The sequence below is a fragment of the Octodon degus genome, unplaced genomic scaffold (assembly GCF_000260255.1).
Source record: "Octodon degus isolate 3935 unplaced genomic scaffold, OctDeg1.0 scaffold00092, whole genome shotgun sequence".
Classification (NCBI taxonomy): domain Eukaryota; kingdom Metazoa; phylum Chordata; class Mammalia; order Rodentia; family Octodontidae; genus Octodon; species Octodon degus.
Window position 1 is genome coordinate 10,674,827 of NW_004524668.1, and position 27,984 is coordinate 10,702,810.

Here is a 27,984-nt window from a genome sequence, read left to right on the forward strand (position 1 = left end):
GAGGAGGAGGAGAAGAAGAAAAGGAGGAGGAGGAGGAGCTATTGAGAGGTTGTAGGAAGCTGTCAGGGGGCTGCTGGTTCTCTCAGCTATTCGCCTGGAGGAGCTTGTCATGCTGGCTTTCCTGGTGAACTCATCTGTTATCATTGAAGGAGCTCCGGACCTTGTTGTCACTGAGAATGGCTACAGTTCACTGTGGACAAGTTCTGGTTCTTAACTTCAGCATCACTGCCTGGCTCTAGAGGGCAAGAGGGTGCACCATTGAGCCCTCGGGAAGCTTGTCATGCTGGCTTTCCTCATACGGATTCGGCCGTTCTCATCCTCAGAGGAGCGCAGGACCTCATCACTGAGGATGGCTATGATACCTTTCTGGGGAGCTCCGGTTCAGACCCCTCAGCCTGTGGTTAGCACAGGTCCTTCATCCCACTGGCACAGACTTTCCAGCTTCCACCACTGGCCTTTGAAATGTCCCAGTACAGATCCGTGAAGCAGGCCTGCATGAGACATTGTCGTGGGCTCTTGGCCTCCAGGGGGACTCATGGGGGACACTGTTATGGGCTCTGGGTCTTCAGCGGGACCCATGTGGGACCTTACATGGGATCCAGGCCCTCGGCTGGATTCCCTTCAGTGTGTGGACAGATTTCCCGCACTCTTTTTGTATGTGACTCCTTGGGTGACTATTATAAAATAATCTTATAAATCACATGGTGTCCTGCATGAAATTGTCCCCCCAGAAAACCCCAGACTACAACAGAAGCACAGCTCTGAGGGAAGGAGGGAACACCTGAAGGAACAGAAGTACTAAGTGAGACGGTGACATTAAAACAGCATTCATGACCTCCTCAATTCATCTTCAAAATAAGAAGCTACTGCTGTCACCACCACAGAGGCCACCCACGTTTCACAGCCAGGTCACCTGAATGAAACATCCAGGAAGAGGCTGGTATCTGAAAAGACAGCACCGAGATGAAACTTGTAACCACAGAACTAAACTCGGGAACTCTCCACCTGAGAGAGAACAAAATCAAAGAAGAAAACATAAAAGATACGCAGGAGAAAACCCCGGAAGTTCCAATAACCGGTGCTGTGCTACCCAGTAAATGCATGCAAAGTGTTCCTGTCATTTTACATTTTCTGATAGCTACTTGGAGAAAAGAGCCAGGTGGAATTAATTCTAATATATTTTAATGCATTCTATGAAAAAATATCACCAGCTCAGCCTAGGATCAATCAAATGAAAGCATTGACATACTGTTTCTTGAATGCCTTGGAAATACAGGCTATGTCCTAACTGTACAGCCTGTCTTGATTCAGACTAAAGCCCAAACCCCTTGAAGTCACGGGTGTCGGGTGGCACTCACTTAAGACAATGCAGCCATCGCAACCACTTTCTTTCTGGAGAAGTGGGCACTAAATCCAGGGCCTTGTACTGAGCGATGGCCCCTCCCCTTTTTTAGTTTTTACTTTGAAACCGGGCCCACTAAGCCACTGACTTTCCCAGGCTGGCCTCGGGCTTGTGATCCTCTTGCCTCAGCTTCCCAGAGTGCTGGGGTTACAGACAGGCAGCGCTCCGGCTGGCTCACAAGAACCCTAGGACAGAAGAGCTTGAATGTAGGAGAAATGAAAAATAGACAGGAGCATGAAGCCATGTACCTTTAGAAGAAAACAATCCACCAAGTTCATGAGAACAGGACTTGAACATTCAGAGCAAAGTAAAAAACTGAAGATTCCAAAAAGTAAAAAGGTTATGGGCGTAGAAATGAGCACCAAATTGAGATCAGACTTATCAGTGACACAAAAGGCTAGGAGGAAATGAGGTGAGGGTACGTGCACACACACACACACACACACACACACACGCATGCAAACACATGCGTGCGCACGCACAAACACACACACACATGCGCACACAGTTTCCTAAGGACAAGTGACTTTGGAGAAGGAACCCTCAGAGGGTCATTCTGTCTCCAGACGCAGAGGTTGCGTGTGTAACCATGCAGGCAGCTCAGGCGAGACATTTTCTGAACCTCTGCAAATCCTTCCCCTACCCCCCAGCCTGGCCTGCAGCCTCCCTGGCTTGGATGGTGCTAAATTGTCTTAAGCCAGAACCTAGCTCGGTTTAGTCATCCCAAATCCCTAAAAGTAGCTGTGACTCTTCCTGAGTTAGTGGCCCCAAACCTACCAACCCCATCCTGGATGGGGGAAGAGAGAACAGACAGTTCTACTACTGACCCATCAGATTCAAAAAGCCTTGATGAGTTTCCCCAGAGCCCGAGCTGGAGGCTCTGCCTGGATTCCTGCAAGGAAGGCTTAGTTACTCCTCCTTAGCAGCCCATTCCATTGACCACCAGGCAGCTTTGGCTGTTAGCTAAAAATCTATACCTGTGTCTCAGGAATTGGAGCACAATATAGCCAGGAGGACAATCACAGATGACTCTGATTTAATCTATTTTATTATTAAAAGTTTTTAAATCCTGTATTTATTTGGTACAGAGCTTGGACTCACAGTGATCCTCCTGCCTCAGCCTCCCCAGTGCTAGGATTGAAGGCATACACCACCATGGCTGGTTTCAGTGGCAGGCACAGTACACCGGGGTTCCGGAGCCAGCACAGCATGTGGTGCAGGAGATGGAACCTGGGTCCTTGTGCTTGCCAGGCAGGCGCTTAGGCTTCCGAGCTGTCTCCCCAGCCCCTAATCACTTATTCTGAAGATGAAGCAGTGGTGACTCAGAGAGTCATGAGGCCCAGCAGGAGTCCAACTGATGCTACTGGTACTGGGTCTCCGCGTACAGGGTAGTGGGTGCCCTTACCACACCAGGAGCTGCCAAATCTTCCAGAAGAGGGGCTTGGGAAATTCGTGGCATGGAAAGAGCAGCACTGGCTGCATCATGGTCCAGAGACAGCTTCATATAATAAAATGTTCCCGAGACACTGCTGCCTTGGGAAGGGATCTGGGAAGTCACAGTCTCTGCTCGCTACGCTGCTCTCTATCTCTCTGTGAAAAGGCTCAGCACTGAGTTTGGAGGCCAAGGAGGCTACAGGGTTTGCAGAAAGAGATAAGAGTGCAGGGGGCGCTGCAGCCCTCTCCTCCCATTCAAATCAAAAGCTGCTGGGAGAGAGGGGGTTATTCCCTCTCTCAGCAGGCCCCACACAGTCCCAGACAATCAACAGCTCCCACAGGCCCCCCGGGAATCTGGGTTAAGACACCGCCCTTTGCTTACAGCAAACAGGTCTGACCTGCTTCAAGGGTTCCCTGGGAAACCACCGCAGAAACCACCGAGAATAAGGAGCCCAGCTGCCAGGACTGCCATGTCGTATGGCCGTGACTTACGGAGCCATGGTCTCCACGCACTCATCTCAAGTTCCCCAGCAGCACAGGTGTCACAGCCGGCCAGATAGCTCAGGGGACTAAAGCACGCCTGCTTAGGCGGAGCGCAACGGCTGGGTTGGATCCCCAGCGTGCTATGTCGGCCCCGCCCCCGGGGCGCGCTGAGATGGCAGCGATTGAGACTAGGCATGGTGGTGTGCGCCTGTCATCCCAGAGCTTGGGAGGCTGAAAACAGAAGAATCACTAGGAATCTGATCTACGCAGTGAGACCCTGTGGACCTTGTGGACCCGGTACTAAATACATACGATAAAAAACAGGTGTTGCTGTCACCCCCATTTCATAGCTCGGGCTCTGAGTGGTTAAGCGGCTTGTCCACACATCTAGCAATGTAACATCTTACTGTGTGTATAACCATAGGAGCTAACTCCAGCCCAGAGCCCTGCAGAGTAAGGAGGGCACTGGGAATGATTTTGTAGGGCTAACAGGCATACCGTGGGGGGTCCCCCGAGAGCACCAGGAAGCTTGGGGTTCTACTATAAGCCAGGCACATTTCTAAGTGCTTTGCATGTACAAATTGGTTTATTTCATCCTTACAAGCCACTGCTCCCATTTCACAGATGGAAAAGTCAAGGCTACCAAGTGGTGGGCCTTGGACCCAGGGTTCAAATCCACCTGAGCCTCTCCTCAGTGGGCCCACCCATTCACGGTCATGCTCAGGTCAGAGGCCTAGGAGCAGTTGAGGCTGAGCATGGCCTTCTTTGTTCTCTTGGGCCAGGTCCTGCCACCAGCCTCCCTCTCTGGCCTGGGGTCTTAACAAGTCCTGCTGTCGTGCAAGAGACTACTGGGTCTTTCCACCCTGCCCCACCTTTGTAAGCTGTGTATTTACTGAAACCAGTCACCCCTTTCGAATGCGCCACCTGCCTCCTGCTAGGATGCCTCTTCCCAACAGTCTATTAAGGAAACCAGCCATTCTGTAATCATTCACTCATTCAGAAAGATTATAGACACAGAGCCAGGAGTTGGAGGCTGGGGACACCCGGAGGGCAACGCAGGTAAAGTCCTGCCCTCGCTGCCACGTGCAATCTGATGGGAGATGCCGAAGCGGTGATGGCTCTTAGTGCTCTGGGGAGCAAGACGGGATGATATGAGGGACCTGGAAAGCCACTGACCCAGCCAGGCACTTTGGGAAGGAATAGGAGACTCCATGGTGGTGTCAGCAGTCAGCAGCCCCAATGCAGGAGCAAGGCAGAAGACAGCCACACTACTCTCAGGCGGGTGCAGGCAGAAGAGACCAGGTGGGGACCCCAGCAGCCACAAAGGGTGGGGTGCTGCAGCAGAGGATGTGTGGCAAGGCTTCAGGGTGGGATCTAGAACCCCTAGAGGCCACTGGGCAGGCTCCCCGCCAGCCCACCCATGGCTCAACACCTCCTTAGCTGGAAGTTCCTTTTCTCATCAACGCAGGCCTACAACGAACTTCATGGAAGGAACCCTCCCGTGGCCTTGGCCTGTGGTTTTTTGTTTTGTCTTTTACCGAACTCAAGGTTTTCATACTGAGGTATATCCCCAGCCCTCTTTATTTGGCAACAGAGTCCCAGTAAATTGCTCAGTTACTAGAACTTGTGATCCTCCTGCCTCAGCCTCCCAGAACCCTGGGATTACAGACAGGGCCCAGTATGTTCAGCTTTGGCTGTGTTTTGCACCTTCTGTGGCAGGTCACTGTAACCTTGGACCTTAGAGGCAGGAGGCTGGGAATGAGGGCTTTGGGGCTGGCCTATCTGGGTTTAAATTCTGTCCCTCATTTATCAGCCGCATCAGCCAGGGCAAGTCAACTTCTTGGTGACCTTGATGCCTTCTCCATTGCCCGGGCATAATGACAGCACACCCTTGGAGGAAATCATGTAGCTTGGGGTGGAGGCCAGGATGCACCTGTAAAGTGCCCCGTCACTGTTATGGGACCCCATCATCATTATGGGACCCATATGGGGACATGGCAAATCCTCCCAACAATGCTTCCCCACCCAGAGATGCTCCATAAGTAATAAGCTCCCAGAAATGGCTGTGTGCTTGACGAGGATCGAACAGTCAGAGACTACCTGACTTCAGCCCCAGCCATCAGCCAGAGATTGTTTCCAGCGCCCGAGGCTCTCTCCTCCCTTCCCCTCCTTGCCCATCTTGGGCCAAGAGGCAGCTGCCCTGGTCAGAACCTTGCAGAAGCTGCACCTTCATGTCCAAGAGCTCAGGGGCCTGCCTGGGACCAGCCAGGAACAAATGAGCACTGTGATCCCGAAGCAGGACCCCTGCATGTAAAGACCAAGGCTGCTGCAAGCCCTTCTAGAGAGCGGCTGCTGTTTCTGGGACAGCAATTCCCTCCCGGGCAGGAGGAAGGGCAAGGATGCCCTTACCCACAAGTTGGCTGGATAAAAGAACAGATTGGGTTCAGAAGGTGTGGCTTGCAAGTCTGATTTCTTTGGAGGGGCAGGCAGGGACATTTCAATCCAGTTTCCATTTTGCCTCTTGCTACCTGGGAGATGCTGGGTAGAGTCCTTGCTAGCTCAGCCTCCAAATCATCCCTGTCTAAACAGTGAGAAGGTAACACAGAGAACTGTGCCCCAGCTCTGCTCCTGAAAAGAACAGCAGGAGCTGTTCTTTTCATGGGAACCCTTAGGTTCCCAGAAGCTTTAGGGCAGAAGGGAAGCCCCTGTGTGGTGTCACTGAGAAAGGAAAGATTGTCTCCCAGGAAAAGCACAAGGGGTCTCTGACACCAAGGGCTGCAGAGAAGTCTTAGGTCTCAATACAGAGAGGTTCAGGGCTGTGTGAAGCCTTTCACCCGCCCACCCTCTCCCAGTCGGGGGTGCTCAGTAGCCTGCCATGTGCTCCTCCATCCTTTCTGTTGTCTATCTGAAGTCCGCTAAGAAAGGGCCACAGACCCAAATTCGTTCCATTCCCAGAATCTGTGAATGTCACCTCATGTGGAAAACCACTCTGTAGAAGTAGTTACCTTGGGGGTGTTAAGGTGGGAAAAGTCTGCGGGGGACCCTGTTCCAGTCTGAAGTGACTTCACTTTCACATGTGGAAGTCCTAACAACTAGCACCTCAGAATGTGGATGTAGGTAGATTGGGTGTTCAAGAGGGGATTTAGTGAAATGCGGTCATGCAGAGAGCTTCCCTGTGGTTGGGCTGGCGCCTTCGTCTGAAAGTGGAATCCAGGCCAGACAGAAGAATAGAGGTAGAGGAGGCAGCTACCACTGGGCTGGAACAGTTGAGTGACCTGGCCATCACAGACAGAGAGCAGTGGTCCCTGAGCCTGGGGTTCTTGCACCTGGTGCTGGAGATTGAACCCAGGGCCCTTGTGCGGAGCTAGCTCTTTTGAAAATGTTATCACAGGATCTCATTAAATTATCCAGGATCAGCTAGAACTAGTGATCTTTCTGTCTCAGCCTCCCTGCTTGCCGGGGTGACCTGAGTGCCCCACTATGCCTGACTCATTTCTGTTGTTTTAAACCACCACATTTGGGGTCCTCAGACATAGCAGCACAGGAAGCCAGTACACTAGGGCCCAGGTATAGCCTCAGCAAGTAGGGTGGTGGATTAAGGCGGCACAGAAGGTTCTTTGGGACCTGCAGGAACATAGAGCCATGCGCTCCAGGACAAAGGTGGGTGCTCCTGGCCTTTGTGAAACAGTCATTCATTGTGTGAAAACCCCATGTGATAGCAAGGGTTATCCTGGGTCCTGGGGAGAGAGGCACAAGACATCACAAGGGGGTTTTGAATTTGGACTGACTCCCTGGAATTTCCCAATTTTCTACAGTGAGTAAAAGATAATTAATACTATTAATCACTCTTCTGGCAGCTTCCGTAGTCACGGTCCTCCCTGAGTCCTCCACAGTGCTCATTCCCAAGGTCACACAGCTAATGAGACAGACCCTGTCCCGGAGCACAGGCTTCCACATGGAGGCACTTAGCTGCCCCGTTACACATTTCATGATTGAGCAAACACAAACCTTGCTTTAAGCGTCAGCTCTGTGGGACAGGTCCTCTTTTGTCAGTAATACTAGAGTAAGCAGATTAGGATACAGGCACCTAAATCCTGACATGAAGAATTCAGGTTAGTCCAAAGCATGCACCACTTGATGGAAAAGCACCAGAAATCGCTGACCAGGGAAAGAACACAGAAAAGCTAACTCAGAAGCTATTTAAAAATAGGAGCATTTCATCTGTCTGACACTCCCAAGATCAGGAGCCGGGCTTGTCCGACCACTGCCATCTGGCCCCTCTAGCTGCAGGAGGGAGGCCTTTCTTGTCCTGCTTAAGATCCGCTGCTGATTCTTCAGGAGCCAAGCACTGGAGTGCCCAAGACAGTGAGCACAGCAGGTTCAGAAGACATCACAGTTGATGTCTGTGGCCCACGACAAAGATGCTGCCTTCTTCCCACCACAGTGACCCTTGTAAGGACCACCACTCTGGTTCCTACCAATATCCCCTTTCATCCCTCCCACCAGCCACAGCTCCATAAAAATCCACTGAAGACTGAGGCCTAAGCTTAGCTACACTGGGGGAAAATGTTTTAAAATATCCTGAGTCACCGCTGTGCTAAAACCTCCTAAAATGATTGTGGAGATTGATTCTTAATTCTATCATTTATTGCTATATATATATCACGGGACATTATTAGTAGGTGCACATGTTTTTTAATGCATGGATTTCAAATACTATGTCTTCTGGGTACGTTCAACCTGGTGTTATGATCATGAAAGGCTTTCTCCTTAAATCTAGCAATTTCTTTTTGTTTTATGTATTTATGTTTAAAGAGTACAAAATGTTAAAAAAAAAAAAAAGAAAAAGAAAAAGAAACATTAGAAATGTCCCAAAATTTCATTAAACAAAGAAACAGGAATTTGACAATAGTTGTTGTATTGCATAAGGTTGTCTTCAAATTAGTTGTTTAGGTTACCAGAAGACCTTAGCAAAATGTCACTAGCTTTCAATTTGTTCATATTTGCAAAAGATGGAAATCATCTTTTCTATCCTTTGAATATAAATGTTTATATATTTATTTTATATTTGAATCTTATGGTTAAGACACATCTCTAGAAGACCACAGTGTTGGACTTTCTTTTGTCTGTTAATGGAAACATCTAGTCTAGTTGCATATACAAGTTATTGACATATATGTAATTATTTATATATCTGGGTTAAAAACCAACCATCTTACTATTTGTTTTCTGTTTATTGAACTATTTTATTATGTTTACCCTATCTTTTCTTGCCATCCTGTCTAGCTTTCATTTATATATTTTTCACTTCTCAGGCCAGCCAAATAGCTCAGTGAATTAAAGCACCTGCAAGCAGATGCAGGAACTGGGGATTTGATCCCCAGGCCTGTCGTGCCAGTCCCACCCCCAGGACATGCTGACAGGGCAATTGGTGGTGCGTGCCTGTAATCCCAGCTCTTGGGAGGCTGTGAACAGGTGGATCGCTATGAGTCCGATCTAGTCCTGAGAACCTGAGTACCCTGTAGACTCTTCCCTAAAATACAAAAAAAAAAAAAAAAAAAGTGAAACAAAAACACTGTTAATTAGCTGGGGAGATAGATCAGTAGAATAAGCGCTTGCCTGGCAAGCACAGGGTCCTGAGTTTAATCCCTGGTACCACAAAAAAAGAAATGAAAAGAAAAGAAAAAGTTGTACATATTTTTCACTTCTCTATTGGTGGCTACCATAAAGATAAGATGTGGGTGTCACATCTCAGACTCTACCGTAAGTTACTGTTTTCACTACTGAGCGGCCAATTCGAGAAATTTAAAGCATTAACTCCCTTTACCTTTAGCAGCCTCTATGCCATTGTTGTTCTCTCATTGCTAGGACAAAGTACCCAATGCCCAGAATTAAGGAAGGAAAGGTTTATTTTGCTCACAGTTAGTTGAGGTTTCAGTCCATACTCAGCTGGCTCCAAGGCAGAGTGGCATGTGGCACAGGGCAGCAGCTCATGCAGTGGGAAACAGCAAAACAGCAAGAGTACAAAGACAAGAGCAGCCAACAACCTGCCTTTTTCCCTCCCTTATATTCTATACAAGCTACATGCCCCAGGGCTGATGTAGCACCCACAATCTCAGCATGGGGCCATGAATCCACCAATGTCTAGACGCCTATCCCAAGATAGGCTTTGGGGGAGGGGGGACATCTAGACACAAACCATAACAGGGTTTATATTTTAAATCTATACATACCTTAAACAACTTTATTCAGTTATATATTACATACAACATTCATCTTCCTCAAATGTATGTGCCAAAGATTTTTAGTACATTTTGAAAAGTGTTGCAGTCATCACTATATGTTTTTGTTTCTTTTTTTTTTAATTTTAGGAAAGGGTCTACAGGGTGTTCAGGCTATCACTACTAGATTGGATTCGTAGTGATGCTCCTTTCCACAGCCTCACAAGTGCTGAGATTATAGGCACACACCACCATGCCCAATCTCAATTGCTGTCTCAGCATGCCTGCAGGGTGGGACTGGCACCACAGGCCTGGGGGGAATGGAACCCCTGGCTCCTGTGCCTGCTTGCAGGCACTTTAATCTGCTGAGCTATTTGGCCGGTCCACCATATGTTAGTTTTACAGCATCACGTCCCCAATAAAAGACCTCATATCCATTTTCAGTTAATCTCCTATCCCTTCCCAACCCTCAGCTAGCCACTAATCTACCTTCTATCCCTACATATTTGCCTTTTCAGAACACTCCATATAAAGGCAATCACCATGTGTGGTCTCTTTTGCCTCACATGCAATTTCTGAAGTTCATCCACACTGTGACAGGTATCTGCAGTTCAGTTTTAATTGCAGAACAGTAGCCCATTACATGATGCGTGATGTTTTGTCTCTAATCCACTGACTGCTAGGCATTTATGCTGTTTGTGTGTTAAGGCTATTGTGAATGGTGCTGTGGTTACCATCTATAGGAAAGCCTTTGTGTGGATATTTATTTGCTAGATATTTAGAAGTGGAATTTATTAATCGTATGATTGTTCCATTCTTCATTTTTTGAGAAAGCATCAAACTATGTTTCAGAGTGACTAAAGCATTCACTGGATGTGGTTCCCCATGTCCTTGCCCACATTTGCTAACATCTGTCTTATTCATCATGATCACTTTTGTGAATTTGAACTAGGATCTCATGGTGATTTGAATTTGCATATTCTGGGGGAGTTAATGACATTGAGAATCTTTTCATAAGCATATTAGCCACTGGGATAGCTTCTCTATACCATTTAGGATTTTTTTATTTTAAAAAATTGGTTGTATTTAAGATTGTTTTGCAAAGCCAATAAACACATAGATTTTCTGATAATTGCTATTAGCATCAACCTTCACTCATTTCCTCATTTCTGTTTTTTCTTTTCAGGTTCACATTTCTTCCACCTGAAAAGTCCCTGAGGTAGGATCTCGTATACCACTGTCTGTTGGTGACAAGTCCTCTAATTTTTTTTTAATTTGAAAATACTTCCATTTTACCTTTGTGTCTGAAGGCTATTCTCTCTGCATATGAAATTCTAGGCAGCTGTTCCTTTCCTCTGCCCTGCAGAGGTGTTATTCCATTGTCTTCCGGCTCCTACCAGGTCAGCAGAGAAGTTGGCTATCTCTCAGAACGCTGTTCTTTTGAGGTCCGTCTTCTTTCCCTGATTTTTTATTTTCATAAGTTTTATGCTGATTCATCTTTGGAAGCCTTCCATGCACTTCCATTGGGGATTATAAATGTTGTTTCTGTAGATTCACAATAGTCATCAATTTTAGGAAATTCTTGGCCAATATCTCTAAGTATTTGTTTTACCCACCCCACCCCCCGGCTCTCATCTCACCCTGGAACTTCCATTGTGCACATGATCTTTCTACTGTGCCCATGCACCTCTTTTCCTCTTTTCTTTATTTTTCATCAGTTTCTCTCTTCATATTATGGTATATTCATCACCTACTTATCTTCTAGATTTCTAATCCTTTTTGTTGTTGTTTGTATCTAGTATCTGCTGCCAAGCCCACATATTGAGCTAATTTCTGCCAGTATATTTCACAGTTTTGGAATTATTATATATTTTTATAGATTCTAGCTCTCTGATAAAATATTAATCTTTTCTTATATTTTGTTAAGCATAATAACCATAGTTATTTTAAAGATAATAATTCTAAGTCTTTGAGTTAGACTTTTGGCTATTTAACCCTGTTTCCCAGCATAGCTAGAACTTTATACTGAACGCCATATATTGTGTATAAATAAGTTGAGAGATAATTTGATGCTCTAGTGAGTTACTGCATTTCTCAAGAAAGGCTTTGCTCGGTGGTGCATGCTTGTAATGTGGAGACTGAGGCAAGGGGATCACTGTGAGTTCAAGGCCAGCTTTGGCTACATAAGTGAGTTCAAGGTCACCCTGCACTATATTATGTGACTCTGTCTAAAAAAAAAAAAAAGAAAAAGAAAAAGAAAAAAAAGAAAAAAAAACAGAAAGAAAAGAAAAGGCTTACTTTGTTTTGAAGTTGAAAGGGGCGAATCATCAAATCCAATTGAGGATTAAGGAATTTCTAAAGTTTCCATCTCTTCTGAGGGATGCGTTTTTTCCATGCTAAATTTTCAGGACATTAACTGGAATTAGTAAGAATGTTTCCCTTGGCAGACCCTGACTTCAATATTTGTTGCCTGGACCATAGATTTCTCAAATTCCTGTTTTGTTTCCCTGACTTCTGATAATTGCTTTTTTGTTTGACTTATTAACCTCTCAGGTCCAGGCAGCTTGCAGCTATCCAACGCCTTAACTGGGGAAGACACAGTAGAATGTCAGACTGAAGTCACTTGCTTCTCTCCTCCCTTCAGGACCTGGCTTCTCTAAGTCTGGTTCTTTTGATAGCTCTTTGATGTTCTGAAAACCACACAGAGGGCTGTTGTTGCGGGTGGAAATGGTGTGGGGAGTGGTTGTTTGGTTGTTTAGTTGGTTGGTTGGTTTTTATTTGAAGCCAGGTTTTGCTAGTTTTTCTCACTGGGAACATTTGTCTACAACATGTTTCTCTTCTGCAAACACAAAGGAAGTCTGAGACGCAGCTGTGATAGCTCTGAAACCCATCTGCTGGCAGCGCCGGAGAACACAGAGCTCCCGGTAGAGGAGTTTCCTGGGAAGGAATCCACAGATCCTATTTACTTCACCTACCCTACTTGCCAAGAAATCACTACTCCTGACTTGGCTGCCCAAGGTCTGGCGCTGCTGCAGTAAGAGCTGAGCAGAGAGGAAGTGCTTGACCCCAACTGGAACCATCACGTGGTCGGCCACATGCAGAGCCCGCGCACGCGCTCTCACAGCTGTTGGCAGGTCAGCTCCAGCACAGAGGAGAGTCTCCAGAAAAACCTGGTATGAGGAAAGCGATTTAGAAGGAGTGTGTGAGCGAGTAGAAAATAGCCCCATCATCTTCTCTGTGGTAGCAGACGACTGTGAGGATTTCCCCCACCCGACATCATAGATTCATTTCAGAACTTTAAGATCTGAATCCAGTTCATGCTCACTAGATATTTCAGATAAATCCCGTTTAAAATCTTTGCAATGTCTCGTTCTCTAAGCTTACAAGATAAACCCACACGAGTGAGTTGAAAACATTTTCCTACCCCAATTACATACTACCACTCTACATGCTTTTTCCTATTACTTTATCAGTTCGCTAACTTTTTCTGCTATGTCTAGCCTATACATTAATTTCAATTACAGTGTTTTTAAATTCTAGATTTGCCATTCTTTTTTACAGCTTCTACTTCTTTGATAAATTTTCTTATATATAATATATAGAGATCATAAAAAATATATATGTGTGTACATATAGGAAATAACATATTCCGCACATATCAAATTCTGTAAATATAATACAAGGTATGATAAAAAAGGTAATGGATCCTTAAGTTTTAAAAATCCATACTAGTAAAACAATGTTGCTATTAAACCTCAAAAGACTCCCTCTCCGTTTATTTTTATTTTTACAAAAATTAAAAGTAGCAAAAAACATTAGAAATGATATAAAATTTCACCAAAAATAGAAATTCAACAATTGTTATGTTGCACAATGTTGTCTTCAAATGAGTTTAGAATACCACACATAAGCATGAAATTTTACAAGGACTTTCAAGGTTATAAAAAAAATTAAAAATAGAGAAAAAAATTTTAACCTTAATGATTCTTTCAGTAGACCAGCAGAAATCGGCAGTACAATTATACAAACTGTCCTGCATACAGACATAAAGATATCTTCTCCCCTTCCTGCTTTCTCTTGTCCTTTTCCTCACCCTCATTGTTCCTTCTCTCTGAGCAGATTCCTCCCCGGTGTGCTTGCCCCTCTCTGAAGCAGCTCTGGAATCCTCTTCCATGGGTATCTCCAGTTGCAGAGCTGTCGCTGCTTCAGTGTCCCGAATCGATCTGGAACATTCACCTTTCATTGTCCTTTAGCTTCTGAGGAAGACCTGGAAGGGACACCCTTTCGGTGCCAGCGAATAAGGAATGCTTGCTGTTCGGAGCCTGCTGCTCTGTGATGGGCACTCAGCAACACGGCTCACTACAACTGTCACCACACCTTGCAAAGACACCAAAGAGGACGTCCAGAGTGGCTTTAGAAAGTGGTAAGAACATCGGAATCAGTGTGATTAAAGAGTGTGTATATAGAGGGGCCAGGCTGCGGAGGATTCATAGCAATGTCATTTTACTACAATAAAGTTTTAAATGTAAACCTTCACCCTATGATCACACTTCATATAGTCTAGTGTTCTGACGAGACGTATTGTGGGGGATTAACTGATAGTCACCTTCTAATACCCAGCCGAGCTAAATCAGCTCGGAGCTGGGTGCAGAAGGCCCACCTGAAGGTTGTTGCCAACAGCATAAAAGAACAGGAGGGGAAGGTGGTGAGCTGCTGATTGTTCTGGAGAAGCTCGTCATGCTAGTTTGCTTGACATGAACTCAGCTGTTCCCATCATCATCAGAGGAGCTTGTAGCTCGTGTCCGTCCTCACTGTAGCTGAGGATGACTGAGGTTCTCTTGAGGGGAGCTCCGGTCCTTACCCAAGCATCGCTTCCTGGCTCCAGTGCAGATCCCTTAGCCTGCCAGCACAGATCTTTTATCCCCCTGGTGCAGATTTTCTGGTTTGGGCCACTTTGGGCCTTCCCAGTACAGATCCTTGATACAGACCTGTATGAGACATTGCTGTGGGCTCTAGGTGTTCAGCTGGGCTCACGAAGGGCATGCTGTGAGACCCAGGCCCTCAGCTAGATCTCTCGCACTCTTCTGCATTTGATATTTTTGATAAACATTATAAAATAATCCTATAAATTATGTGACCTGTATCAAATCTATACCCTTCTCGCAAACCCTGACTACAACACATGCCAAATAACTTACCTCATTCTATACACATACATAATCTTATTTCCTCTTCATAACTTTGAGAAAGATGTGTAAGTGGTCACCCCCACTCTACAGAAGGGAAAACCAAGGCTCAGTGGTTGGAAGTAGCTTGCTCCAACCTTGAGCCAATAAAAAGCATAGTTAGCTATTAAATTTAAACACAATTCCAATGTTTATTTTTCATCTACTTCATGCTATGAATTTGAATATCCATGACATGTTTTGGCATTTTTAGGTTTTACTGTTTTTATTTTTGAGATGGTGTCTCATTCTGTAGCCCAGGCTGACCGCTCCACCATGGCCTACTGAGGCTGAGTTTATAGGCGTATGCTATCACCCTCAACTGTAATTATCATGGGTTTTCTTAACTCAAGGAACAGCCACCCGTGTGCTCAGGACCCACAGGGATGGACCTGGTACTCTGCTAAAACTGCAGCTTCAAGGTCACACTCAAGAGGTGGAGAGCTGCGCTTCGGCTCCCAGCCTCACTCCCACAGTCCTGAGCCTTACAGCGGCTGTCCCAAGGACAGAGTTCCCACACCAAATCCAGAGTGCTCCTCAGTAGCCTGGTAGCAGCTCAGGGCAGTGGCCAAGGCCACAGGCTCTGCTCCACATGGGGCCTGGGTCTCATCTCCCTCCCGTCTCAGCCGTATCACCTTGCACAAGTCTCATGCATCCCTCCAACGCTCACTTTCTGTATCAGTAAAGAAGAATTAAAATAACTGGGCTTACTGTGAGACCTAAGTGACAGAAATATGAATCTGAATGGATAAAACACAATAATACAACATAGTGACAATGTGTAGAACACTTAACCTGAAGAACCGTTCTATAACCCATATGCCTACTCCATTGCATCCTAAAGTAGAAACACTCATCAAACACCTGAAAGGGGAGACTTGCTGGAGATGGGGGCTAGGATGATGACAGGACCCAGGTTCCAACTCCAGGGAGTTCTGGGTAAGTCAAAGGAGACAGGTAAGTGACCACAACCCCCACAGAAAGAGAGCAGATACAGGGTTGGAAGTTCAGGGGGCAAGAGAGGCACCTTCCAACACAGGGTCTCACAGGAGAGAAAACATTTTTACATGGGAGAGAGAGAACAAAGAGGAGGAGGGAGTGGAGGAAGAGGAGGAGGGAAAGGAGGGAGGGAGGGAGGAAGGAGGAAGGAAGGAAAGAAGCTAAGAAGGGAAGCATGCAGTCAGGTAGGAGAGAGACACAGTCACTACACTGTATATCTTCACAGGCTAGTGGGAGTCTGAGTGTTGGTTGAAGAGCAAATAGGGTTTAGAGAGAGAAAACAAACGGACTGCCTCACTTCCTGAGCAGTGAATGGGGCAGCGAGATCATTCAGTGTGTCAGCCATGTGTCTCCATTCAATTCACAGGCATCAAACGATAGAATTTGGCCAAAGCATAATGAACCCCCAATTTGTGGGTCGTGGCTCGCCAGCAGCTCAGGTTCGGGCTGACTCCTGAGCAGCCTGTACTAGGCAGTCCTTTCTGGAAGCTTCCTTGGGGAGTGGTGTCTCCAGGAGCTGGCTCCTTGCACCCGCCCAGTGGAGGTACAAGAAGACCCAAGGCAGAGGCACAACCTCACTAGCTCCTCCATCATAGCTGATGTGGCCGGGAGGTCATCATTACGACTTTTGATCCAGTGATTCTAGTGCTGGTGCCATGGTGTTTGTTATCTGCCACACATCTATTGTGTAGCTGTCTGAAAGAAATCACCCGTGTCATCCAAAACGACTGTTCTAGGTAATTTCCATTCACCCAAAAATGGGAGGACGCTCTTGGTAATTTTATTTCCCTTCTTTTGATTTCCGACTGGCCCTCCCTGGCCATCTAACACATCTTTGGCCTCCAAAGGCCTTTTAAAAAGAATTCATTCATCATTCATTCAGACCCAACTAGCATTGACCTTAGAGGTAGAATTAATCTGCTTCTAAGTAAATATGTGTCCTTTGGGCACTATTCCAGCTTCAAGCATCTCCTAGAGTCCTAGTGCCAATCCTGTAGGCACAGCACCTGAAGCAGAGGGAGGCGTCCACAGATGGTTACCTGTGATCCTCCTGGTTAGCACACCCATTCACAAAACACCTCTGTGTTAGCTCTGGGAGGGAAGGATGTGGGATCGCTCTCTCCCCAGGGCCAGGCACAAAACCAAGTTCAGGGCATGGATGGGCATAGGTTGTGTGCCGCATCCTGCCAGGTGTGATGGGTGCTTTCTGTAAAAGGGGATAAAAATGCAATGTAGATTCTGGATGGGACCCTGAAACACAAACAAGACATGGGTGGGAAAACTGATAACATGAAAAAAAAACTGGTAACCTACAAATAAATCTTCCAGTGAGCTTAGTAGCACTATGTAGCACTGTTTTCTTGGTTTTGACAAGAACGCTATAATAATCGGAGAATTTAATATTGGTGAGGTGGGAGGGTAAAGGGTTACAGGAAGTCTGGTATATTTTTAGAATCTTTCTGTAAATCTAAAATTATGCCAAGGTAAAGAGTTCATTTTTTAAAAAAAGAATCAGTATTTTTTTTAAATATAGCTTCTATTTCGTAACCACTTAGGAAACAACCAAAAATAAATAAATAAAAATTAAATTAAATTTTCAAAAAAGGAAATGACTAAGTCAGCCCAGTGGAAGAAAAGGATTCAAAGAGACTCAGCAGCGCATGCACAGTGCCACTGTCTGGCCATGCATGTCCCCCAAAGACCGCGAAAGCCTGGCCACCAGCCTGCAGCCCCACTGAGTGGAAGTGACCCCAGTAAGAGGTGGGGCTTAGTAAAAGAAATTTAGGTCACTGGAGATGTGGTCTCGGAGAGGACACTGGGACCCTCCCTTGCTCTTTCTGCTTTTGTCCTCCCTGCTGCCATAAGATGAGCTGTCCCCTCTACCATTGCTCTTGCCATGCTGTGCTGCCGTGTCACTGTGCCCAAGCAATAGGGCCAACTAACCATGGTTTGCAATATCCAAAACTGAACCAAAATAAACTTTTCCTCTTTTCAGGCCAATTACCTCAGGTGTTCTGTAACGGTAAATGGTAAGCAGAGGTGACAGTTAACTGTGGTGTCAACTGGAAGAAGGAGGACCTGAAGGACTGAGTTAGCACAGTTCTGAGTGTCTAGATGACTGACTGAAGAGAGAAGATGCACGTGGGTGTGGGTGGCACCAGCCAATGGGCTTACAGCCCAGAGGGAATGAAAAGGGGAAGGAGGGGGAGGAAGTCCCACTTGTGCTTCTTCACGCTTCTCCACCATCGCCTTTGGATGCCCACCTCCACCCAGTGCACCCTCTATCTTCACACAGGCATAAGCAGTGAGCTCCAGGCCTGTGACCTAGGACTGGGGTCTTCAGCTGTCTAGCGTCCTTTCCCATGCTCCACACCTGACTGCAGGTGGTCACGTAAGCCTTGTAAATCCTCTGTGTCCAATACCAACGCTGTTCCTCTAGTGAACTGTTCAGTGACACAGCAAACAGACACACATGGCATCATCCTTCCAAGATCCTGCAATAGCCTGATATCCAATATCTATCAATAAATGTGTATTACTGGGATTAGGAGTTCAGACCTTCAGCAGCCAGGCAGCCTGGGTTTGCATTCCTTTCCCGGCTATGTTACTATGACAACTGACTCATCCTCCCAGGCCTCCACGTTCCTAGTCTATGAAATGGGGATAGATGCAGCCTACCCCATCTCTGATGACATGAGAATTCATTGAACATAATTAAAGTGCTGAAAATTGGGCCCAGTACATGTAAACAAAGGCAAACGAGAGAATGCTCTGATTCTTGCTTGTATAGACGACTTATTAAATGTAAAACAAAAGCTGTGTGTTTTTAAAGGTATTTCACATAAGCATATTTATTTACCAGGCAGAAAACATAATTGCAAAACATTCCCATTTGTCTCAGTTACTCTTCTCTCGTTGCTGAGACAAAATACCTGACACATCAAGTTAAGGAAGGAAAGGTTTATTTAGCTCACAGTTAGTGGAGGTTTCAGTCCATGCTTGGCTGGCTCCCAGGCAGAGTGGCACATAGCAGAGGGCAGCCATTCATGGCAACAGAAAACAGCGAAGATCAAAGAGAGGAGCAGCAGCTGTGGCTTCTAGCCAGCCTCTCTCCCCTCCTTATATTATAAACAAGCTACCCTGGGCTGGGGGTGTAGATGTAGAATTCACACAAATGTCTATGCCCTCCTCTGGCACAGGATGAGGATGTTTACAAACTAAGAGCCCTAGCTCTCTGCTGAGTCACTTAATTAAACTTCTAAACTTCTCAAGTTGACGTGATGTATTAGCCAGTGTACCATTCTAGTTTGGGCTCTGTAGAATTCAGTCCAAGCCAATGTAAGAATTAACATTAGGACCAAAAGCACACACAGAGAGAACAATAATTGGGATGTCCATGTTTTTACTGTCATCTGGACAAATGGTAAGCCAGGACCTGGGTGCAAGTCCCAATTGCTTCTGATTTAAGCCTCCTCTGCCTGCTGAGCCTCTACTCAGTGCTTTCAGGAGAGACACAGTTCCACTCATGCACACACACGCATGCGTGTGCACATAACCACGCCTGGCTGAAAGACCCTGGCAGCTCTCTAAGAGCCTAAGCAATCGGCTCTGCCCCCAGAGGCCTGGCTTCCTGTACCACACAGCAAAGCAATTCAAATGCCCCAGAACAGCCACACTGCTGTTTTCAGGGAAACGGAGAGGTTAATGTTTACAGTTTAAAAATCCAATCATAGCCATGTGCTTAGATCCTCTGAGTCATGTAATAAAAATACGGTGTTGGCCTTTATTCTGTAGAAATTATCATTTCCCGTAGATCTTGCAACTTGCTGCCATTAATTGGCAACACTGAATTCTTCCAGCATGAATGGAGATGAATGGCCCTTCATTATTTAATCAGCAGAAAACCAAAGGTTCTGCTACACACAGATGCTCTGACCACGGGGTTTCACTGAGAACCTGCTGGGGCTGCCTCTTGCTTCATTCAAGTCCAGACAAACAAGAGGATTCCTGCAAGGCGGAAAAAGACACTGAAGCTATGAAGCCAAGGACCGAATCTCTAAGGCTCTGGAGCCAATCTGTAGGAGTTACAATCCAGCACTTCCTAATGATCAGGGATGCAGAAACTATTAAATCTGCCACTTCTGCAGCTCTAGAATTATCCTTCTGGCAAATGCCTATGAATCCTACAAAATCCAGGCTAAATGTTATCACTTGATTACACTGTTTCCAAACTCCCAGAAAGAGTCAGTAACTCATGCTTTGTTTTTGCCCCAAGTGTACTTTATTTCATCAACAAGCTCCTTCCACAAAGAGTGGGATCTCTGGAGGCAAAGACTGTATCTAAGCTCCTCCTCCACACTGGCACAACTGGCATACAGTGTTCCAAAAACAGAAGGGGCAAGAGAGTAGGAAGAAGGGAGGCAAAGAAAATGGCTCAGCCAACCCCGTTGTAGCAGACAGCTGCTGCTGCAGTCACGCTGGGTAACACCCAAGCCCAGTGGCCTACAGAGGCATGTGCTTCTCCCCAGGAGTCCAGAGGTGGGCTGCCTCATGGCTCCTGACTTGGTTTGGCTGCAGGGTGGACTCGGATCTACTTTTCCTGGGCACGTTCTTGGCCCAGCAGATAGGAGACTCCGCAGTAAACCATACCTCCTCCTGAATCACTTCCAGTAATACTCCTTTGTCCAAGTCAAGTCAGGACAAAGCCCAACCCAGGAGGGCGGAAGGGGAGGGGCAGCATTGGCCCTCTGCTCCACTGATTTTTTTTTTTAAGACAGAGTCTCACTGTGTAATTCAGGTCGGCCTTGAACTCACAATGGAGCCCAGGCTGGCCTCCAACTTATGGAAATCCTCCTGCCTCAGCCTCTGAAGTGCTAGGATTACAGGCATACAGTACCACACCCAGCTGGCTCTCTATGTTTTTCTGAGATGGCACAGCAAGGGGTGGGGATGTGTCAGATACAGGGTAGCAGGAGCAAAGGGAATGGCTAAGAGCTGGACTCCAAAGTAAGAGTACATGAGTTCAAGTCCTGGCTCCACCCCACAGAGACTGTGACCCCAGGGAAGGACACAACACCTCAGTGCTGCAGCTTCCCAACCTGTCAAGGGGACCTCACAATGACACCAAAGAGTTGCTAGGATCATTTGGCGAAAATGATCCAAGGAAAGGATTTGGCACAAGCTCTGGTCCTAGCCAGTGTTTAACAAGTATCACGTGTTAGCCTAGTCCTGTCCTTTTGCTGCATTGGGTCATCTCCCAGGAGGTACAGATGCTTCCTATCTGGATCCTAGGCTAGTCCTTCCATGTCTACACCACCCAGAGCCTTTCCAGCAGCTCCCCGAGTTTTATCTCGTTTATGTCAGTGTCTGCATTAACCCTGAGCAGATTGCTGTTAGAAGCTGCACAAAGCACTCTAGGATATCAGGCTCCCGACCGTGGCCAGCCCACACCACACTCCAGGCTGACATTGATGCAAGCGTCACCAAAGTCATCCGGCCCATAAACAAGGCGCAGGGGTGATGGATGGTTGTGGGCTTGAGCTGCAGTGTGCCACCACCCGCAGGGACAATCCGTCTCTTCCTTGGGAGGCCGCACAAGCCACAGAGGTAAAGGGAACCCTGTGGGAGTCACCTTCACACCTCAAGGATCACACCTGCCACATCTGCAGCCAAGACAAACATGCTGCCTGATGCCCCAAGCTACTGCTGTGCCCAATGTCCCACCCTCACGAGAACCAAGAGGGCTGAACTGAGCTGGCCCTCATCTTCCACCATCCCACTTTGGCCTTCCTATTCTGTGTTACAAATTAACCCACAAGTTAATCCCCAGGAGGAGCAAGGTCTCCAACTCACAGCTGGTTTGGTTTGGGGATAGAAAATGTATTCTAATCCACCTTCTTCTAGGACCCTTTCCACAAAATTCAAAATCATAAGAAAGCTAAAGATTTTCTCCAGTGAAGTTTTCCTACCACAGGGAATCTATTCATTCAAAAATTCAAGATCAAGGGGGCCGGGGAGATGGTTCAGTGAAATAAGCACTTCCCTGGCAAGCGTAAGGGTCTGAGTTCAGTCCCCAGTTCCACCAAAAAAAAAAAAAAAAAAAATTCAAGATCATGACATTTTATTAGAGGGGGTGCTTAGCTCCCTTTGGAGAACTTTCTCACTTGAATATCACCCTGTCCCCCAATAGGCCCACACAGGCCCCGCCTACCACCCCACACACATCCTTGTCGAGCGAACTATTTAATTGGCACAAGAGGTATGCTTCTCTTTCTCATCAGGCTAGTTACGTGCAGAACAGACAAAGGCAGTCCTCAGCGTGATGAGCTTCTAAGCACGTTCACCTCATTTCCTCCTGGCCTGTAGGTCAGAAAACTAGGACAAGCAGTCTAGAGGCACTGCTGCAGCTCTCTGACCTTGCGTAAGTCGCTCACCAGTTCTAAGCTCCGGGTGTCATTGGACTCACAGCAGGGGCGAGAGTTCTCTACTCTAAGGATTGGGGGACGTGGTAGCCAGTGTACCTGGTGCAGACAGCTGTCACAGCGATGAAGCTGTCATCATCATCCCAGGCATGTCCTTGTGTGTGGTGGCCATACAAGGGGATCTCTGGCCTGGTGGCCAATAATACAGAGATGTCCTTTAGGAAGAAGCCTGTTTAGGGCCACAGCCGCTGGTTTGTACAGCCAGAGCTCCCTGCAGCCTGAGCCCTGAAACCTCTTCCCACTTTCTGTGAACATTCCGGTTGCTTCCTCCGATGTGCGCGGCTCAGCGCTGTACTGAACAAGTTGACCTCAGAAATCTGACAGAACCATGTTGGAGCCCAGTTCTGCACAGACTCGTCCCTCCCTCCTGCCCCAGTGTGTGCACTGTGCTCCTGTCTACCGCAGTGGCCTCGGGTGCTCTGTCCCTGTCTGGGGTGCTCTTGCCTCCTTGTAGCTCCCTCCTTCACACAGGAGAAGCCTCTGAGCACCCTGTCCAGAGTCCCCTCTTCCACCACCCACACCCAATTTTCTCACCAACAGAATCTAGGCCCATAGCCAGTACACTTCAGTTTCTTTTCTTTTCTTTTCTTTTCTTTTCTTTTCTTTTTTCTTTCTTTTCTTTCTTCTATATTTTAGGGAAGGGTCTACAGGATGTTCAGGATCTCACTACTAGATCAGACTTGTAATGAGTCTCCTATTTACAGCCTCCCAAGTGCTAGGGTTATAGGCACGCGCTACCATGCCCAGTCTCAATTGCTGTCTCAGCGCACCGGCCCGGGGATTGAACCCCCGACCCCTGCACCTGCTTGCAGGGGCTTTAATCTGCTAAACTATTTGACCAGCTCTTCACTTCCGTTTCTTAGTTGCCCAGGTAACAGTTCCTGTTCCAGTTCCAGTTGCATCTGTCTCTTAGAAACACCCGGTCACCATGATGCAAAGCTGGTTACCGTGATGCACACCATATAAACCAATCCCCACCTGACAGGTCCTTCTGCCTCTGCATTTGCTGCTTGTTTTTCTCATAGAAGCCCTTGGCCACCAGAGATTGGGGCCTGATATTCTGGGAATGATCTCGATCGGTGTCCCAATGAGGTAAATAAATCTGTACCTCCACATCGTGGGTGTTTGTTGGTATTTCTGCTCTCTGCTGCAATGTGATCTTTTTTGTTATTTTTTAATGTATTTGATTGTTACAGATTCTCATTACACAGCTCAGACTCACAGTGATCCTCCAGTTTTCAGCCTCCCCCGCTCTGGGATTACAGGCATGCACCACTATCCCCAGACTGCTGAGCTATCTCTCCTGCCCTGCAAGGCGATCTTCTAAGCAGCCAAAGATGGGTTTAATTTTGGGCTCCCCACTGAGATGTGAGCTGGTACTGGCAGGGACCTTCTCTATTCTGTGTTCACTCTGTGCTCCACGTTGGTGTCCCTGTGGCTGCAAGTAGGCACGCTGCGGAAAACTCCTGAGCAGAAGGTGGAGACCGTGACATTGGATTTGGTCACGGCTCTGTCCAGAGCTAAATCGGGACTCTCCACCGTGCCCCCACCCAGCAGGGTCGCTTTCTCGCCTATCTTATATCCAGCGCCTCCCAGAGGGCTTCCTCCCACCCAGGTGCGGGTCCTGAAAACAGCTCAGCCCCTCTGCGGTCGTCTCCTTGATGCCCCCTTACACTCAGCAGCGTCCTGTACAGAAGATCTCCAGGCCTCCAGGAGGAACCAGCACGACTGTTCTGTTCCTTCTGCGTTTGAGCCAGGCCAAATTCAACCCAGTGAAGGCCCCTGGCCCCTTACCCCAGGCCGCCTGACGCCACGCTTCTCTTAACAGCACTCGGGAAAGCCCTCATGTAGGATGTCCAAAGGATCCCGAAGGGCCTTCATGAAATCAGGTCACTCTGAAACCAGAGTCCCTTCGAAGACACCAAAAGTGGACTTGTCTTTATCAGCACAGCGGTCGGACTTCAGCGACAGAGCCTGCAGGAGCATGTAGAAACCAACAACCACGTGGTACAGGCTTCGTGAGAAGCCATTTTCAGACAAATGTATATTTAAGAGGGATTTTTTTGCAGAGGTCTTTTTTTTATTATTATTATCCTTTATACACAACAGCAATATTAACCTTGGGAAGGAAGTGAGTGAAACCTTTGGATGATAAATGTTCTTTCTCTCTCTCACTATTCCCTCCAAAGCCCCAACTTGGAAAAACTTCAATGTTACATGCGCTACTCTGTCACTCCGGCCAGCATCTCGTCACTGTGTGATACTGATTTGTGCTTGGGAAAATTTATGGCCACTGACTACAGACACGCATGGAAGTTCCTGGGAGATTTTTGAACTCTTCAAACAAGGATAAATCTCCTTCCCTCATTTCCAGGGCTTGGTGATCTCTACTCGTTAATAACAGGGACCTGGCAGGGCCACTTTAATCACTCAGTTCCCAATGTCACCTCCCTAAGGGGAGCTGGTCAATAGGGAAATGGAGATGAAAGCTCTCAGGGGACACAGCACAAGCGCAGGTGGCGCGTCGTTGCTTTATTCTTGTCCTCACGGGGAATGTGAGAGAAGCCATCCACCGGGTATAGGTGGGAGAGGCTGGGTTCCCCTGCCATGACCCTGGTCAGCCTGACTTCGCGTTCCTGCCCGCTTGGCCACACGGGGCAGTAACCCTCAGGTCATGGGAAGGTGTGAGAAGCAGCATGGTGGCAGAATGGCCCACGCGGGCCCTCAGTTGGGGTGGAGACTTCCCAGGGAGAAAGGACACACACAGAGAAACAGCCTATGAAGCTGAAGGATGTCAAGCCCCTCCGATATGATAAGAAATAAGGCAAAAGAACATTGTGGAAAGAAAATCAAGGATCTGCTTTCGCAAGCACAGGGACCAGGGTTCGATCCCCGGTCCTGCATGCCACGCTGGCCCTGCTCCCAGGCCGTGCTGAGCCGGTGATGGCGTCCAGGCATGGTGTCACACGCCTGTAATCCCAGCACTAGGAAGGCCGAAAACAGAATCACTATGATTCCCAGCTGAGTAGTAAGACCATGTACCAAATGCATAAATGAAAAAAGAAAAAAAAAATCAAGGCTGTTGCAGGTCTTTGCACTGAGCTATGGCCCCATTTTACTTTGAGATGGGGCCTCACTAAGTCACTATATTTTCTAGGCTGAGCTCAAATTAGCAGTCCTACCTCAGCCTCCCAGGATGTGGGGATCACAGGCCCGTGCTACTTCGCCCTGTTCTCTGTCTCACCCCTGAACATGCAATCCATCAGCAACTCTTGTGAAGACTTCTTTGGAGATATATCTGAGTCTGGTCACATCTTCCTGCACCTAGGCTCACATCCAAACCATAGTTCTACTCTGTGTTTCCAGAGGACTCCTGTTCTCAGCTCTGGCTACTAAAGTCACTCACTATCAAACCAGCAGCCCCGGAATCCTCGAAGCTGCATGCCAGGAAAGACATTTCTCCATTCCAAGCTTCCTCATGGCTTCCCATGTCACCCAGAGGAAAAGCCACACTCTTGCCAGCAGGCTGCCCGGTGACCCCATGCCCTCTCCCCAGTACTTCCCTGACCCGCCTTCCTCCTGCCTCCTGCTTGCTGCCCACCTTGAGCTCCCCTGCTGCCCCATCTGCCTACAGCACCTTCTTCCAGCTCCTCCCTGTACTTCCAAATCTTCCCCAAGTCCTGTCTCCTTTAGGGCTTCCCAGACACCCAGGGCAAGCCTGCCACTACCTTCCACTCTCCCTTCGTCTTTCACTGCCAGGCTGAACTCTTGCTGAAGATCTCTTCAGCATAACCAGTGTGTCACCTCACCAAGTACAAAACTGCCCTGCATGACAGAAAGGTGTGGAGAACCGAATGGGCTAAAAGAGGAGAGAAGGACTCATTGAGTCAACATCGGGCTAGTCAACATCGAGGAATCAGATTCCTGAAGACCATGCTGGCCGCAACACCACTGACATGAAAAGCTCCGGATGCACGAACAGGTAGGTGCAGACAGACAGCAGGTTAGGGTAGCCTCGAGCTGCAGGGGCTGCGCATACCGGTGAGTATACTAAAAAATCATAGACTCAGATACTTTAAATGAATTACATAGTACATGGGTTAAATCTCAATAAAGCCTTTATTTTACAAAAAGCAATAATACTCAGAGTTAAAATGTGATCACGTTTGCCTTATTTCTTTTAGTTTCATAATAAAATGCCACGGAAGTTGAAGCCCCTGTATACTCTCTCTTCTCCCCAGCTTTAATTGTGACACATTAGAAAGGAACTCAAGCCAGGTGTATGTTCATAATCCCAGATACTCAGGAGGCTGAGACAGGAGGATCACATGTCTGAGGCCATCCTGGGCAGTTTGGCAAGACCCTGTTTCAAATTTTAAAACATTGTTATAGGTCCAGCCCTCCCTGGGTAAAAAAAAGTTGTAAAAATTTTAACTGCAATTTGAACACTGAAGTGCTCAGTCTTACAAACCCTGCTGTCACTATTCCCTTGGCAATTGGAGTCCTCATTTGCGTGGATTTCCTTTGTGGGCCTTTCCAGCCCCAGCCATCTTTGGGGCTTGAGCATTGCCAAGCAGAGCTGAGCTGGGCATTCCAAGGGCTTGGCGTGAGCCGGGGAAGCCGGGAGCACCAGAGCAGCTGGCTGTGGCCACGCCCACTGCTCCGCTGGCCTCCTGAGCTGCACCTGAACGTTCCTCCTAGCCAGCCTGGCAGTCTCACCAGCTGGATTCCAAACCCTTGTATACCCACCTACCATGTGCAAGCCCAATGTTATAGGTACTTTAGTACTGAAATAAAATGGACAGCTAACACAAGTGCACCCCAAAATGCATTACAGCATCCTGAAGGAGCCAGACGCCTGACTCAAGCCAAGAAGACCTGGCATGTGGTCCTGTTGCTGACGCTAGAAGATGGAAAGCTGGCTCGGGCTGGACGCAGTGTCCTGAGGCAGCTGCCGCAATCAGCCCCTCAGCTTCCCAGCCTGGGCCTTGCTGAGTTGCTTCTTCCCAAGGTAACTGACTGCTGGGTTTGGAAATCCAAAAGAGGGGACCCCAAGCCTACTCTCAGTTGTGCTTCTCCACTATCTCTCTCAGGGGCAGCCCAAGCAGATATAGCACAGCCCATACCAGTCCCAAACAAACCCTGACTCCAGAAGCAGAGGGCAGAGGGCACCAGCTCTGGGCAAAATGGGTTGCCAGGTGATGCCAGCAAGGAATTTGGGGCAGGAAACAGAATGACAGCACGTTGTCCTCCTGCCATTCACTCTGGGCTTGTGGAGTGCTGGGGGCCCCACCAGGTAGTGTGCTCAGCCCTGGCTCTTGGCAGCTCCAAGCCTATGTACACATCTTCCCAGTTGCCCAAAAGATCTAGAATCCCCTGGAAGAACACAGGGGTGTGGACTAAAGATTCACGAAGAAAGGGCAGAGCCAAGGGCAGGCAATGGGCGTTTCTGCAATAACACAAAAAGTCAGGGAAGCCCAGCCCAAGACCCCTAAGGAGTTAGTATCTAAGCTCCTACTTTCTCAGTCCTTTCCAGCATCAGATTCAGGCCTAAGCAAATTCTTGCACCTCTCTGCATGCCAGACCTGCGTAAAGTACCAAGAGGAAAGAATGGGGAAAACCCACTTGCTGGTTGTGAATGCTGAGTGGCTGACAGTCACACAACCACGAATATTTTGATGAGAGTGTAAACTGACCCTGGAAAAGGCCAAGGTCTAGAGGTGAAAGCCAGCACACTC